Source organism: Sus scrofa, chromosome 8 (genome assembly GCF_054392235.1).
Source record: "Sus scrofa isolate SSC_HxYL_T2T_F1_AM1 chromosome 8, Sscrofa_HxYL_maternal_Yorkshire_Landrace_v2.0, whole genome shotgun sequence".
In the NCBI taxonomy this organism is placed as follows: domain Eukaryota; kingdom Metazoa; phylum Chordata; class Mammalia; order Artiodactyla; family Suidae; genus Sus; species Sus scrofa.
The window spans coordinates 103,872,391-103,887,252 of record NC_139390.1 but is presented as its reverse complement, the minus strand read 5'-3'; the positions used below and the strand labels follow the sequence as shown (position 1 = coordinate 103,887,252).

The window sequence follows — 14,862 nt, the reverse complement described above, 5'->3', positions numbered from 1 at the left end:
CTTCTCAGAGTTCTTGCTGGGGTCCAGTGGGTTAAGAATGATAAGGCAGGGGTTTGGGCCACTGAAGAGGTGCAGGTTTGATCCCCAGCCCAGGAACTTTCATATACCATGGGTGTGGACACGGAAAAAAAAAAAATGTTGCTTCTTCACTTCTGAATTGATGCTATAAACTTCCTTCTTGTTTTATGGTCTTCATTTCTTTTCTTTCTCTCCCAACATTCCCTAGAATACAGGAGTCTTCTGGGGAGTAAAGAGAGCAGCTAACCAGGTGATGGAAAAATACCAAAATTAATATGAGAAAAGATAGGACCATTATGTATCCCTTTATTTCTATCTCAAGACAAAAGAAAAACCATCTTGAAATTTCTAATATGCTTTATGTCCCTTGGACATGACCTAGGCACAGGTCTGGTGTTCAGAAAAAAATAATAATAGTGATACTAGTAGTGGAATAGTACAAAACACAACAAATTTGAGAAAAATTTTTATTTCAAATAATTAAAAGTTTTTTTTCTCAATATTACAAAATATATGTTATCCTTAACATGGAAAAGTAAGGTAATCCCATTAAGAAAAAAAAAAAAAAAAAAAAAACCACTATTTAGAGGCAATAATTCAAATGCTAATGCCAAACATAATTCAGCTTGCTCTGTTAACATTATTAGAGTAATGAAAGCCTAGTTTTCAGAAAGAGCATTTAATACTATGGCAGCCATTTTGTTTAACACAATCTGATCAAGAACACTTCATCATGGGTAAGTGACAAGAAAGAGTTTCATTACCATCTTAATAGCAACTAAATAACCACTGACATCACTGGTAGGAAATGTCTTTCATCACCATTTCAGATTTCTTGAAATAGCAGGAAACGTGATTTTGTTATTGTAGTGTTAATGCAGTTAGGGTGCATAACAGTCTCATAAAAGCAAAAACAGAGTTTGAGATTTAATGACAATCACCATCAATTTTTTAAGACAAAGTAACTATACGCATTTGATCAAACCACCAACCAGATCTGTAATGCGTTTTTTCTCATCAGTGAAACCAGTTTTACTCCATCATAGAACTGATTATTCCGATCTAATAATGAAGGCAGTCAGCAGTGGGATTTAAAATAGAACTGTGTCTGTGGAAGTAAGAATAATCCATACATTTTTCCACTGATATCTGAAGATACCACATTTCTTACTTTGCCTTTAAGCCCACTCCTAACCTTTGTCTTTTATTTGGTCAATATATGATAGAATCTTCATGAAATGCTTTTACCTTAAAAATCCAAAATGCAAAATAACATATAATTTTGTGATATTTCTTTTAACTCAATAATTGTTTCCATATTTTTTGGCTCCCTCTGGCTAGTGTCAAACTGTTTTGATTATTAGCTGATGAAAATGAGGAAATTTTTTTCCCTCTCAACACTGCTGTTCAGCTTTCACTTAATAGCAGTTATTTCCTCTGATATCACTGCTTGCAAGCACTGCTTAACCATTTAATTCATGTGCTTCAGAGCTCTGGCTTTACTGCAAAGTAATCCTATGTGGAAGCCTATCTATAATCCCAAAAGAAATTTTATCCATTGGCAGCTATGGTGTCCTTCAGAATTTAAAGAAAAATAGACCACCATGATTGCACAAAATATTATAGTACTCTCATTCTCCTAAAAATGTAAAAATCAGAGTTCCCACTGTGGCAGAGTGGGTTAATGATCCAGCTGGTTTCTGTGGCAGTGCTGGTTCCATCCCGGGCCTGGTGTGGGTTAAAGGATCTGGCATTGAAGCAGCTGTAGCTCAGGTCACAGTTCCAGCACGAATTCAATCCCTGGACTAGGAATTTCCATATGCTATGGGTATGGCCATTAAATATATATATATAAATCATAAACAAAGGAGTAGATGGTATACTGTAATTACTCTTCTTAAACTATGGCCGAGTAAAACAACTTGCAATCTTTTTCTTTCTTTTTTTTTTTTTTATCTTTTCTAGGGCCACACTCGCAGCATATGGAGGTACCCATGCTAGAGGTCGAATCAGAGCTATAGCTGCCAGTCTACATCACAGCCACAGCAATGCAGGATTGAAGTCACGTCTGTGACCTATACCACAGTTCACAGCAACGTCAGACCCTTAACCCACTGAGGAAGGCCAGGGATTGAACCCACAACCTCATGGTTCCTAGTCAGATTCGTTAACCACTGAGCCATGACAGGAACTCCACAACTTGCAATCTTAAAAAAAATTTTTTCCTCACTCAAAAAATCAAATCAATATGACCAGAAATATTTTATGCCTTTGTTTACTTATTGATTTATATTTGGTTTTGTTCCATAAGTTTAAAGTAGTAAGCACAGAAAATTTTATGATATCTTGGGTAGGCTTCAAACACTTTGGTTAGGTTAATCAGTGTTTGCAATTTTTTCAAACTTCTGCACCTATAACTTACAAACGTTCTGAATGCAAGAAGTTAAATGGGGAGCTCCTGTAATGGATCAGCAGGTTAAAAACCTGATGTAGTCTCTGTGAGGATGAAGATTAGATCCCTGGCTTTACTCAGTGGCTTAAAGATCTGGCATTGCCACAAGCTGCAGTGTAGGTCATGTCCAGGAACTTCCATATGCCTATGCTTGCAGGTGCAGCCTTAAAAAATAAAAAGGAAAAAAAAAAGAAGTTAAATGGCCAAGAACATAATTTCATATCTCTTTTGAATTTAAATTTAACTCTCAAGTGTCCTGTGATAGAATCACCTTTCTATGTGACTACCACCAGCTATTATCCTTTTACTCTCTTTCTTCTTTCCTTCACCTCAAAAACTAAAAGCATTTAAAATCAATTTTAAATGAAGACTCAACAATGATTCCAGCTTTTTAAGTCTCCTCACTCACATATATACACACACTTCACCGAGAGTAGGGGCCTACGTCACTTACTCTTAGAAAAATCCATTCCTATCATCCAAAGCTAATTGCATCAGGGCATAGTTGACCAATTTATTTCTGTTTTAGCCTTAATCTAGAAGAGACAATATTTAGGCTATTGGCTGCTTCCAAAGTAATTTCCATGTTTTGTTTTTAAGGCTGCACCTGCAGCATATGGAAGTTCCTGGACCAGGGGTCAAATTAGAGCTGCAGCTACAGCCTATGCCGCAGCCATAGCAATACCAGATCTAGGCCGTATCTGCAACCTATGACACCGCTTGCAGCAACACTGGATCCTTAACAAACAGAGCCAGGCCAGAAACCAAACCCTCATCCTCACAGAGACAACTTCAGGTCCTTAACCTGCTGAGCCACAATGGGAACAACTCTATGTTTTATTTTGTTTTTTAATGGATTATAAAATCCATCTAATGTAGAATTTCTTTAAGTGGTAAGAATCTTATGCATAATTCTATGCTATTATACATGAAATTATTAATGTAAACAATTTCTAGGGAAATATAAATTAGTATATAATTGATTTACTAAGTAAACCCAGTAAAAAAAATGGAAAAAGTTAACTAAGAATTTCCTCTTTTTTCAGGGCTGCACCCACAGCATATGGAGATTCCCAGACTAGGGGTCAAGTCTGAACTGTAGCGGCTGGCCTACACCACAGCCACAGCAATGCCAGATTTGAGCTGCATCTGTGACCTAAACCACAGCTCAGGGCAATGCCGGATCCTTAACCCACTGAGGCCAGGGCTCAAACCTGCATCTTCATGGATGGTAGTCAGATTCGTTTCCGTTGAACCACGATGGAACTCCAGAATTTCCAAGTTTTTGACAGATCAGTTTTCCCATTTTTCTCCTCAAAGCAGGTCTAGAATCCTGAAGTTAGTGCAGCTACCACCTGAATTTCAGGGCATCCTGTGACTTGGGGATGAGCCAGGATTAGAAGAGTCAGTCAAGCCCTACAGAAGTCAAAAATCTACTTCTCACAAATCTGAGGAGCTTAAGAAGAGTCATGAGTAATATCAGGGCAAATTCCAGGGAGCATCCACCTCAGAGGCACATCCCATCAAGAGAAGCTAAGGAAAAGGGCGAGGAGAGGAAAATTAAAACTTCTAATTTTCATTCTAACATTAAACACTACTTACTTTAAAAGATTCTAGATATCAACATACAATGTCAGTTGGAAATATATTGCACATTTTAATTCCATTTTGAGCTCTGTGCTGAATGAATTTCAGTTATCTTGTTATCATGGAGCAATACGGTAAAATGAAATCATAAAAAGTTTCACCTCTTTCCACCTTTCTTATTTTCAGTTCAAAGGGGAAAATAAATATCATTATGGGGAAAGAAAATATAAGAAAGAAAAAGAAAATTTCCTTGGTATGTAAAGAATAAAGACACTAAAGTACTAAACGATGCCTTAAAAAGCCTTGTCTGAAAATAAAATCCAGAGTCTGAGGAAACCAATTTTTAACTGTTATTTCAAACACAGAACTTTTAAAATAATTTTTCAGTGAAGGTCTCTTCATTCTTTACTAATGTTTGTGTGTACTCTTCAGAAGGGAAGTTAAACATTGTGATTTTTTTCAATGTTGTTTTGATAGTGTTTTGATCCAGAGTTCACTTTACTGAACTTCCCTTGAAAAGTATGTGTTGTCTCCACTTTTCTGAGCATAATCTGGTGTGTGTGAGGAACTGGAAGGGATTATAAGAAAACCACAAGACGCAGTTCTCTGCTGGCTATTATTATTATTTGGCAACAGAACTTGAGCCTGAAAGGTTTATTTCCGTAAAGTTCAAAACACATCTTGTGTGTACTATGTAATTATCATATTATATGTTATATTTTTTACCTCCTTGAAGGAAATTTGTTCTTCTAGTTTGGATCCCAGAGGGCATAATTCCCTAGGTCTATTTTGCGTGTGAGTGTATATGTGTGTGTGTGTGTTTATAAAGACATCTTAAAGCACACATGATAGATATGACAGCTCTCCAGACAAGCCCTCAGTTGGCTCTCAATTAAAACAAGTCAAAAGTCATATTGCTTGGCCCTCAGCAGGTTTGGTATTCATGTCCAAACTTCTGTCTTTAATATTCACCTAATCTTTAGACAGTTTCTTGCAGTTTTCCTTGTAGGGTTACGTGGCACGGCTACCACCTAGTGGAGCTTACCTATCCTTTGATAAACTGTGGTAATCTAACACTCTCAAGAAAAACTCCCATTCGTGGTTCAGTAAGTAGTCTTTTCCCAAAAACATCCTTCTTATGACAACAGCCAACCTTGCTGGGCTTGCAAAAAAGCAGGGTATAATACAAAAACAACTACTAATCAGGTAAACATATCAATTATTTCTACTCATTTTGAGTTTAAAAAAAAATTCCAGTCTAGCTTCTATCAGTGCTTCTTGCTATTATCTGTTGAATACTTACTGCATTCTAGATGCTTTGTAAAGATCTCTAATTCTCACAATAAACCTACAAGACAGGTGGTGTTACCATTTGCTTTACTAACAAAGAAAATGAGGCTCCAAGAGCTACTTGCGTAAGTAACTCACACAGAGACACTACACATCTGCCCTCATGAAGATATTAAATATATTTACGTATACAGTTGCATTTAAGTACTTTGTATGCTAGGTGCTAACAAGTTATATCTAAGATCTTGTTTACAATTATTCAAGTCACCAAACTCAGAAGTTGACCAGGTCGCTTACTTTTCAAGCATTTTCTTTTGCAGAAAAAAAGTATATAGAAACAAAACTAATTAACAGCTCCCTCTTTAAAAGCCTGTCTATTCAAGGATGCAGCAGGAGGGCTATATGAGAGACTCCTCAGAAGGAGAAAACGCTTAATATAATTCTTTCATAGAATTTCCTGAGGGGAAGGTAAACTGCCCAGTTTCCCAGAACATCAAAACTTCAATTGAAAATGAGCTAATCTTTCAATCAGCTCCACTGGGCTCTTTAGCAGGACGCAGAGGAAGCTTGGACAGTCACAGCCTGTTGTGAGACTATGGGATTTTCTTCCTCAGTGCATTATTTTGGCACCTTTCACAAGCAATAAATCCTTTAAAGCCTAACAAGTAATTGTAGAGAGGTTGAAACTAAAGCTGCTATAGTTGCAAAGCTTTTAATGTGTCACCGGAGTAAACCATCATATTCACTGTTCTGAACAGAAATGTCCTTCAACACTATAGGGTTATTTTTTACCATCTGCTATATATCTGGTGCTGTGGTAGAAACACATATACACACACACACGTGCATCCAAAACAGTAATTCTTGTTTCAAGAAATGCAATATAACAGTGAAGCAGCTAAATGTTCACAAGTAATAATCACAATTTTTAGTGAAAATTTTCTAGCCTATTGAGAGGAATGGATTCATAGTTGGGACATTACAAAATTATCAAATCCAAATGTAAAGTTATAGAATTTTATACGGGTCAAGGTCCCATTAGAAAATAGAGTTCTCCCCAGATGGTTCAAATGAAGAGATGCTAAGGGAAGAGACTAACAACAAACGTGTAGGAAGTAGTAGGATAATAAACAAGAGATGAGGAAGCATCCAGAGGATCCAACTATGGGAAGACATTACCACCTCTGGAGCTGAAGGGACAAGAGAAGGGAATGGTGTTAAGAGCCCAGGAAGAGCGGAAGGTGCAGGAGAGGCTGTCCAACAAGAGCTGAATCAAGGAGGAGCATATCTGTTGTGGGAGAAACAGCTACATGGAAGCAGGGGGGAAACAAAGAAAAAACACCCATATCTCTACTTCTTTCTATGCATCCATGTCCTCCCAGGGCCTCCTCTGGCTGAACCCAAATAAATTCTGCTGGAAAGGGAGCCCAGGTAATGCTGATTACAGTCAGGGCAGGAAGTAAAATGGGAGGGAAGACCAACACAGAATATTAGCATATGTACTGATGAATTTTTATTATTATTATAAATGTTAATAAGCAGTAAACACCAAAGAGTTACTATGTGAGACACTGTCCTATGTGTCTTACATATATTAAGTTATTAAATCCTCACAATGACCTTATATTTTAGGACTATCATCCCCATTTACAGATGAAGAAACTGAGGTACAGGAACCATGCCCAAAGTCACATAACTAGTAAGTGGTAAAGCTCAGATTAGAACCTAAGTGATCTGGCTCCAAAGCTCATGGCCTTAAACATTATTTCTACTGCCTTATCCTATTCCTTAAAACCCCCTCTACATAACAGTACCCCCAGAGCAGAATCTCTGGATATTAAATCAACAAAGTAAAATCAAATTTGATGCCTCAGATTTCATGAAATATTTCTTTTTAAGAAACACAAAGAGTAAGTGTTTGGGATACACACTTCTCTACTATACAAGGAAAGAAAATTACTTATCATTTTGATTGCCTTTAATTCCCGTAGATGTAGGAATTCCTGGAGGAGTAGTGGGAAAATAATCAGAAAATATTCCACTGCAAAGGAGAAAACCAGTGGCGGAAGGGGAAAAGACATGATTTAAAGCCTAAAGAGAAAAGTTATTTTCACAAAGAGCAACTACTGGTATTGCTTTGCCTTTGGTTCAAGCTGAACCTGGAGAAATGCTGATGTTCTTGAACTAGTAAAACTGTAAAGCTCCTCAGAGACGTTCTTCTTGGAGGCAGAAGAAAACTGATTAGCCATTTAACCTGAGGTAGGTACACAACTTGAGTTTAAAAGGAAGCAGGCATAAAGAAGGATTTATTCAAACAAGTCTGCAATAGTCACCAGATTGTTGTTGCAACTCATCACATCCTTCCTGAAAAATATGGAAGAAATGCTAAGCTTTCCCTAGTCCATAATAAATCACTCAGGAGCTGCCACTCCCAGGCTAAATCTTCCAGACAGCTCCTTAACTCTCCCTTTTTTTTCCCCCTCATATTTTTCCTCTCTCATCTTTCCAGCCTCAGTTAAAGGGATTGGAAAGAGAATGAGAGTAAAAGTAGACCATTTCTGCCCCTGTTGTTGCCCTAAATGCCCTAAGAAAATAAGAGTGTGAATGTCTTGCTCTTGCTCAAAAGTTCTGCATCAGAAATCATAATTGACAAGCAGGCACCAGAAGGGCACAATGTTTGGGCTTTGTACTTAAAGATAGTAGGTGGTCACTTAAAAATATGCAGGTTTTAAGACGAATCAGAAGACCTTTGTCCAGAGTTTCTCTCCCACTATCCTGGAGAGGGCATCAAATTTCCCTGAAGAAATTTGAAGGTTTATTTCTTTGAACTATCAGTAAAAACATGAGCTCAAAGGTATATATTTAACAGATTTCAAAGCATATTATATTAGAAACATCACCTATTTGATCTTCATAGCAAACCTATGATAAAACCTGCTTATATCTGTTTATGTCACCACCACTGTTTATGCGGGTTAGTAAAGCGGCCCTCTGATGATGTGAAAATTAAATATGGCAAAGAGTAGAGGGTGGAAAGAGAGAAAAAGAGTAGCTTTACAGTGAAGAAATCTGACAAATACTACTTCACTAGGTTAAAAAATTAACATCAAGAGTCATAAGACGGATTAACACTATGTCTCTTGAAGTTATGGAAAATGGCACTTTATCTCTGTGGTTTTACTCCCCAAAACTACTAAATCGAATCTCACTATAAGAAAAATATCAGACAAGGAAGGAAAATCCCAAGGAAGGACATTCTATAAAATTCATGACCAGTACTCCTCAAAACTGTCAAAGTCATCAAAAACAATGAAAGTCTGAAAACCATCACAGCCAAGAAGTGAGACGACTAAATGTAACACGGTATGCTGAATGGGATCTGAGAACAGAAAAATGACATTAGGTGAAAAATAAGAAAATCAGAATAAGGTTAACACAGTTAATAATTATCAATATTGATTCATCAACTATAACAAACATCCTACACAAATATGTTAATAATAGGGGAAAGTAGATATAGAGCACATGGGAAACCTATGTACTATCTTCACAGTTTTTCTGTAAATCTAAAATTGTTCTGCCAGAAACAGACTCATAAACTTTGAAAACAAGCTTATGGTTACCAAGGTGGATTGATGGGAGGTGGAGAGGTGGGAGGGATGAGGGGTGGGAGGGATGGGTAGGGGGTTTGGGACTGGCATATGCACACTATGGTATATGGAATGACTGGCCAACGGAGACCTGCTATACTATATATACACAGGGAACTCTACCCAATGTTCTGTGATCATCTATATGAGAAAAGAATCTAAAAAAAGAATGGTGTGTGTATATGTATAAGCAAATCACTTTGTTGTACAGCAGGAATTATCATAATATTGTAAATCAACTATAATTTTAATTTTAATTTTTAAAAATAAAACTATAATTTTAATTTTAAAAATAAAAAATAAAACTTCTGAAAAAACAAAGTTTATTTTTAAAAATTAAGTAACATACTACATATAAAGTTTTTTGTAAACCATGGCATATTGCCAGGGTTATGGTTGTGGCAACAATTAGAGCTGTATTTTGATGACAATCTGGCAGTAGATGGAAAGTAGATTAGCACAGTATTCACAAAGGATTTTCCTTTTTTCTCAAATTTCTACTAAAATACTCAAGATTTTGGACTTTTGGAAATTACAAATTTTCAGATATACACTTCTGAAAGTGGCTTTATTTATCAGATTTCAAAAATAATTAAATAATTCCTTAATCATTCTGCAAATCATTTTTTTTTTAGTACCCATCATGTGCCAAGTACTATCTTACATACCAGGAACAAAAAGGGCTGACGAGGTTGAGCCAAATTCCCCACCTTCGAAGAGTGACCCTACCAAAAGAAAAGTAAGGAAACTAGTGCTTACTGAGGGCCTACAGTATAACAAGAATTTGACCTACACTGCTTCATTTAATCCTCTCAAAACCTAGGCAATCTTCCATTACTCTTCAAAGGTTAGGCATTTGTTCCCACAGCATCCACTTCTTAAGCCCATTTTGGCACTTACCACACAGGAGAGCAGGAGCTGACACACTGCCCAGACACCAGCTGGACTATCAAGTCCTAGAGTATAAGAACTTGTTCACTGTTTTAACTCCAGATAATAAAGCATATTACCTGCCCATAATTGGTAAAGTGAATGAATGAGATTTAGTGAAGACTTTCTGTTGCAAGTGATAGAAACCTAGAACAAAAAAATAATTTATCAGTTCATGGACCTGAAAAGGCTAAGGGAAACTTCTGGTGCTCTGGCTTCATGTGAACTTTATTCTGCCTCAACAGTCCTAATCTCTCCTCATACCTACTCACTCATTCTGTGAGAGGAAGAGGATTTAGAAGGCTGGTGTATTTAGGAGAGGGTACTTCTTAACTCAGCTTTTTCTTCCTGGTTTAGACTTATAGGAAGAGAATTCTGATCTGCTTTCTACCATATGCTAAACTTATCATGCAAATTTGACTCTATAAATCCAACTCTGGAGAGAATACTAGGAAGTCCAGTATACCTGCACATCGAACAATGTACACTAATCTAGCTTTTATTAGTATTATATTTTATATTATGATTTATATAGGTCTAACTCCTAGCTATCACTCACTTGGTTCCAAACTTGAAGGGGATAAAACGGGAAGCTGTTAACTGGTCCCTGTAGCCCCGTTAGAAAATACAGGAGTTTGCAGTCTCAGGTGTAACTAAATTCAGGAGCCCAGATCACGCCAGAAGAATTTAGACTCTACATATCTCAATTCAGCTTTTCTCTACATTGTTTTCACTCTTGTTGGGTTGGGCTTTCTTCAATTTGATGGCAGCTAGTTCCAGAGTCGTAACTCTTCAAGCTTAGCAACAAAGCAAAGTAAACTGCTTTTTCCTAATTATGTCAACAAAATGCCTAAAGTTTACTCTACTTTGAATTATTTAGGTTCTGTATCTCTCCCTGGCTGAACCACTGTGACCAAGGGATTGGAAAGCACTGATTAACCTAGACTAGGTCACATGGAGCCATGGGTGTGGTCAGCACCTTTTGAATTGCATGTACTATACTTCAAATGGGAGGTATGATACTATTATGTGAATAAGGGGGAGAAGCTGAAACAAAAGAGCAGAAGTCTACCACAGATATTATTAATTCCTTTTTATAGAAAAGAAAACTGAGGGTACGCAGCTTGAAGGAGAGAGATGGATTTTAGAATTACATATGTTTGACTCCCAGTCTGTGTGCTCTCCTTTACATGAGATGACTCCCTAAGCTTCCATCAACAAATATCATCACCCTTACAAATCATCTAGCTGAAGAAGTCATAGAAACTCAAAAAAAAAAAAAAAAAAAAAAGATTCCAGATCATAAGAATGTAAGAGAACTTACTGGATTTCTCTGCCCTGCATTAAGAATCACTCCTGCTGAATAGCTGAATAACTAATAGGGCAGTATCTTGGTTTTCTGGGAAATCTCTGCTGCAATTTAACAGATATCATCTAAGATAAACTGGGTCGTATTTGCAAAACTGCTTAATATGTATCTGTTCTTTGCTTTTCTCACCTTGACTGGTAACACTTGCTAGGCACCTCATGCAATTCAATATAAGTGTACATTTTTTCTGAAATTTAATTTACTCCCTAATCCACTTAAGCAGAAAACTTAAATTCACTGACTGAAGTTAAACTCAGTTAATTTGACACTTTCTCTGTCAAATCAGAGTAAACTCAATTTAGGGTTCTCCCTCCACCCCTAGTTCTACTTGGCTTTGGGTCATGGCATCAGGGAAAGGCACCTTCTCCTTAATCCACGCTGGCTTCTGCTGATATATACTCAGTATATCTGACTCATAGAAGACATCCTATCTCAGTGCTGGCATCTGCTGAGGATATCCACTGTCTTTACTGCTTTCCAGTGGTGGTCCCCTGTTGCAAATGCAAGGCCCCTCCACAACTGCCTGCTTTCAAGGCTACACAGACACCACTAGTGGCCACACGGGAAAAGATTTAGATACTCCTCACAGCCTATATGAACAAAGGAGATTCTCTCTAAGATCCTTTTCCTAGCAACCCTGTGTTGTCTGCAGCTACTCTGCTGCTCCTGTATAAGGAAATGGCACCCCTGGGCAACCAGGCAGGAAGTGTCCTCTTGAGTTAACCAACCTTGGGACGAAGACTGTCACTGGGGCAGATATAAGAAAAAGCACAGGGCCCCTTGCCAGAGACTCCTACCAGTGTCTGAGGCCATTCCTTTCCAACTCTTTCTCCACAGCCCAAGGAATCTTTATCAAAACTAGGACAGGAACAACACTCTCTTAAATAATCATATATTGTTTCCAATCTTCCAATCCTTTCTTTAAACTACTGTTTCCACCAGGAGTTTTAAACTCAGAAGCTGGAATCAACTGGTTTGTTTTCAACTACTCTGCCAGGGTTTCCTTCTCTTAAATAGTCAGCACAGGCTGCCTGAAATGGAGATAAAGGCCATTTTTAAAAAATTACTAAAAGTGAAAACACAGTTGTTAATATCAAATTCTCCTGCATGATGTAATATGGACCAAGTTGGATAAATTTCTATATTCGAGGTACTAAGACCAGGGCCACAAAAGTGTAGAATGCACATGAGGAAATACAGTTTTCTCAAGTAGATTACGAATACTAGCTTTCAGAGTGACTTGACAAACTTCTTCACAGTCATTTCACAATAATATTTGGGCTGGCCTAAGAAATAACTTTTCTTGGTAATTAACTTAAAAGGCATAAAGCATAAAGAAGATTTAGTCTTCTCTGGTTAAGCCCTAAGTGTATGGTAACCAAGGCAAGAAGAGAACAAACTTCATGCTTAGCAATCAAAGACTTTCATAATGAGCATAACTTTATCAAGGACTTTATAACTCCAAACCACAGCAAGGATCCAGGGACATCAAATGAAGAGAGGTTTCTAATTTCCCCTGCCACCATGAACTCAGTCTCAAGCCTCCATATTGAAGAAAAGCACAGGGAGGAGAAAGAAATCTGAAAGGCTATGGGTTTAATATAAAAGACACTAAACCATCAAAGAGAGACTAAACCAGAAGACAGTAAAGAATTATAAACTGCAAGGCATACAGTTTATTTTTTTTTTCTTAACTGCCCAATTAGGCTGTTAACAATAGAAAAAAAATAAAGATGTCATATTTTCCTTACACTTCTAAGTATAATGAGAGTGACTGCTGCTCTGCTAGCCGATCTTCTAAAATCAATCTTTCCAACAGTAATACACAGCAAAATAGAATTAGGCGAGACAGCAAATCGCAATATTCCATCAATTGTCACAAAAGTTTTTAATCTGTTCACTATTTTGGCTGAGTTGTAGATGAAAGAAGGAAGAGAGGGATTGCAGGGCGAGTGGAGGGAAAGAGAGAGGGCTAGATAAGGGGAGGGAGGAAAGCATAGAGGGAAAGAAAGAAAAAGAAGAGGGAACGAACAAAAATGACTTGTACATAATAACTCTATGGTAAAATCATAGAATTCTCCTCAACAAGTTATGAGTGAAATGAAAGCTGATCATAATGTCAGATTATTCAAATAAATAAACTTCAAAAATATCTCTAGGATTTCTCTTGCGGCTCAGCAGGTTAAGGATCTTGTGTTGTCACTGCTGTGGCTCTGGTTACAGCTATGGCTCTGGTTACAGCTATGGCATGGGTTTTGATCCCAGGGAACTTGCACATGCTGAGGACGCTGCCAAAAAAAAAAAAAAAAAAATCTCTTTAGTACATCCCCAGTGAATTCAGAGCAACAAAAAAACACTTTTCCTAAGTTTTCTTATATTTACCTTATCCTCCTGGTTTGAGTCTCTTCTCCAGAAGAACTTGAAAACTCTCAATGCAACAAGTGTAAAATAACACATCTATAAAGTTTTTATAAAATGCTTGTTTAAAAAATGAATGGGGGAGTACCTGTTGTGGCTCAGTGGAAACAAATCTGATTAGCATCCATGAAGATGCAGGTTCAATCTCTGGCCTCTCTCAGTGGGTTAGGGATCCGGCATTGCCTTGAGCTGTGGTGTAGGTTGAAGACTCAGCTCAGATTTGACCTTGCTGTGGCTGTGGTGTAGGCCAGTGGTTACAGCTCCAATTCAACCCCTAGCCTTGGAACCTCCATATGCCACAGAGGGTGGCCCTAAAAAGCAAAAAAAAAAAAAAAAAAAAAAAAAAAAAAAAGAAGAAGAAGAAGAATGAAATAAAGAAAAAGAAGGAAAAAGGGGGAAAGGCATAAAGGAAGGTAAAGCCCTTGAACACCCACACATTAATGATTTTTATTTATGTCTCCATACCTTCATGTACTAATAGGTAGCTTCTAAAATCCAGATCCATTTACCAACTGATATTTTGAGCTACTGCTTGTTGCTGGAAAAGATACAATTCTCTCAGCAGAAGTGTAACCCATTTACCAGACTACACTGTAAATGAGCCTTCTTTCCTCCCAGGCTCCCTAGGAAGGATGTAATGGCAACTCCAGTCACTATAATTGTTCCACAAATGCCTTCAAGGAGATTTGAGAAGACCCAAAAGGCCACAAAGCTTATTGACTTATATTAAAAATGTACATAAAAAATGGAAGATGGAGTTTTATTTTTAATTCCAATTTCTTAATTTTTTATCATTTTCCCCAGCACAGAGAAGTCTTTGTGCCTGTGGATCTCCCTAAATGTTTATGTCCCAAAGGACAGAGAGGTGTGAAAAATGTGACTCACATTCTTGATAAATTCATATTACAAGACAGCCTAGAAAAAGAAAAGCAAATGAAATCCCTCTCTGCTCTAAACTTTCTTTCATGTCAAAGGTTAGTCTTACTTATTCAACAACTCAGACTTCACCACTTGAAAAATAATGAGCCTATCTAAGTGGTATAACATGAACAGAAAGTCCTTAGAAAAATAACTTAGGGTTAGCAGTTAAAGAGTTCACAGTTTTACTAGTTCAGAAGTAAATTACTGCAAACTGGGTAACTGATACA

The 14,862-nt window shown here is 37.3% G+C and overlaps 1 long non-coding RNA gene across 10 annotated transcripts in view; it reads right to left on the bottom strand.

The window, feature by feature from the left end:
- LOC102158494 (uncharacterized) overlaps positions 1 to 14,862 on the bottom strand; it is a 241,115-nt gene that overhangs the window by 170,709 nt on the left and 55,544 nt on the right. The window contains exons 2-4 of one of the 10 annotated variants that reach the window (XR_014813055.1): positions 10,008 to 13,584; positions 3,300 to 4,003; positions 1,949 to 2,514 (exon numbers count right to left, since the gene is read on the bottom strand). The exons of the other annotated variants lie outside the window; for them this stretch is intronic. This is a non-coding gene — a long non-coding RNA (uncharacterized LOC102158494). Of the gene's footprint in view, positions 1 to 1,948; positions 2,515 to 3,299; positions 4,004 to 10,007; positions 13,585 to 14,862 lie in introns of those variants that run through there. 10 annotated transcript variants of the gene reach the window in all.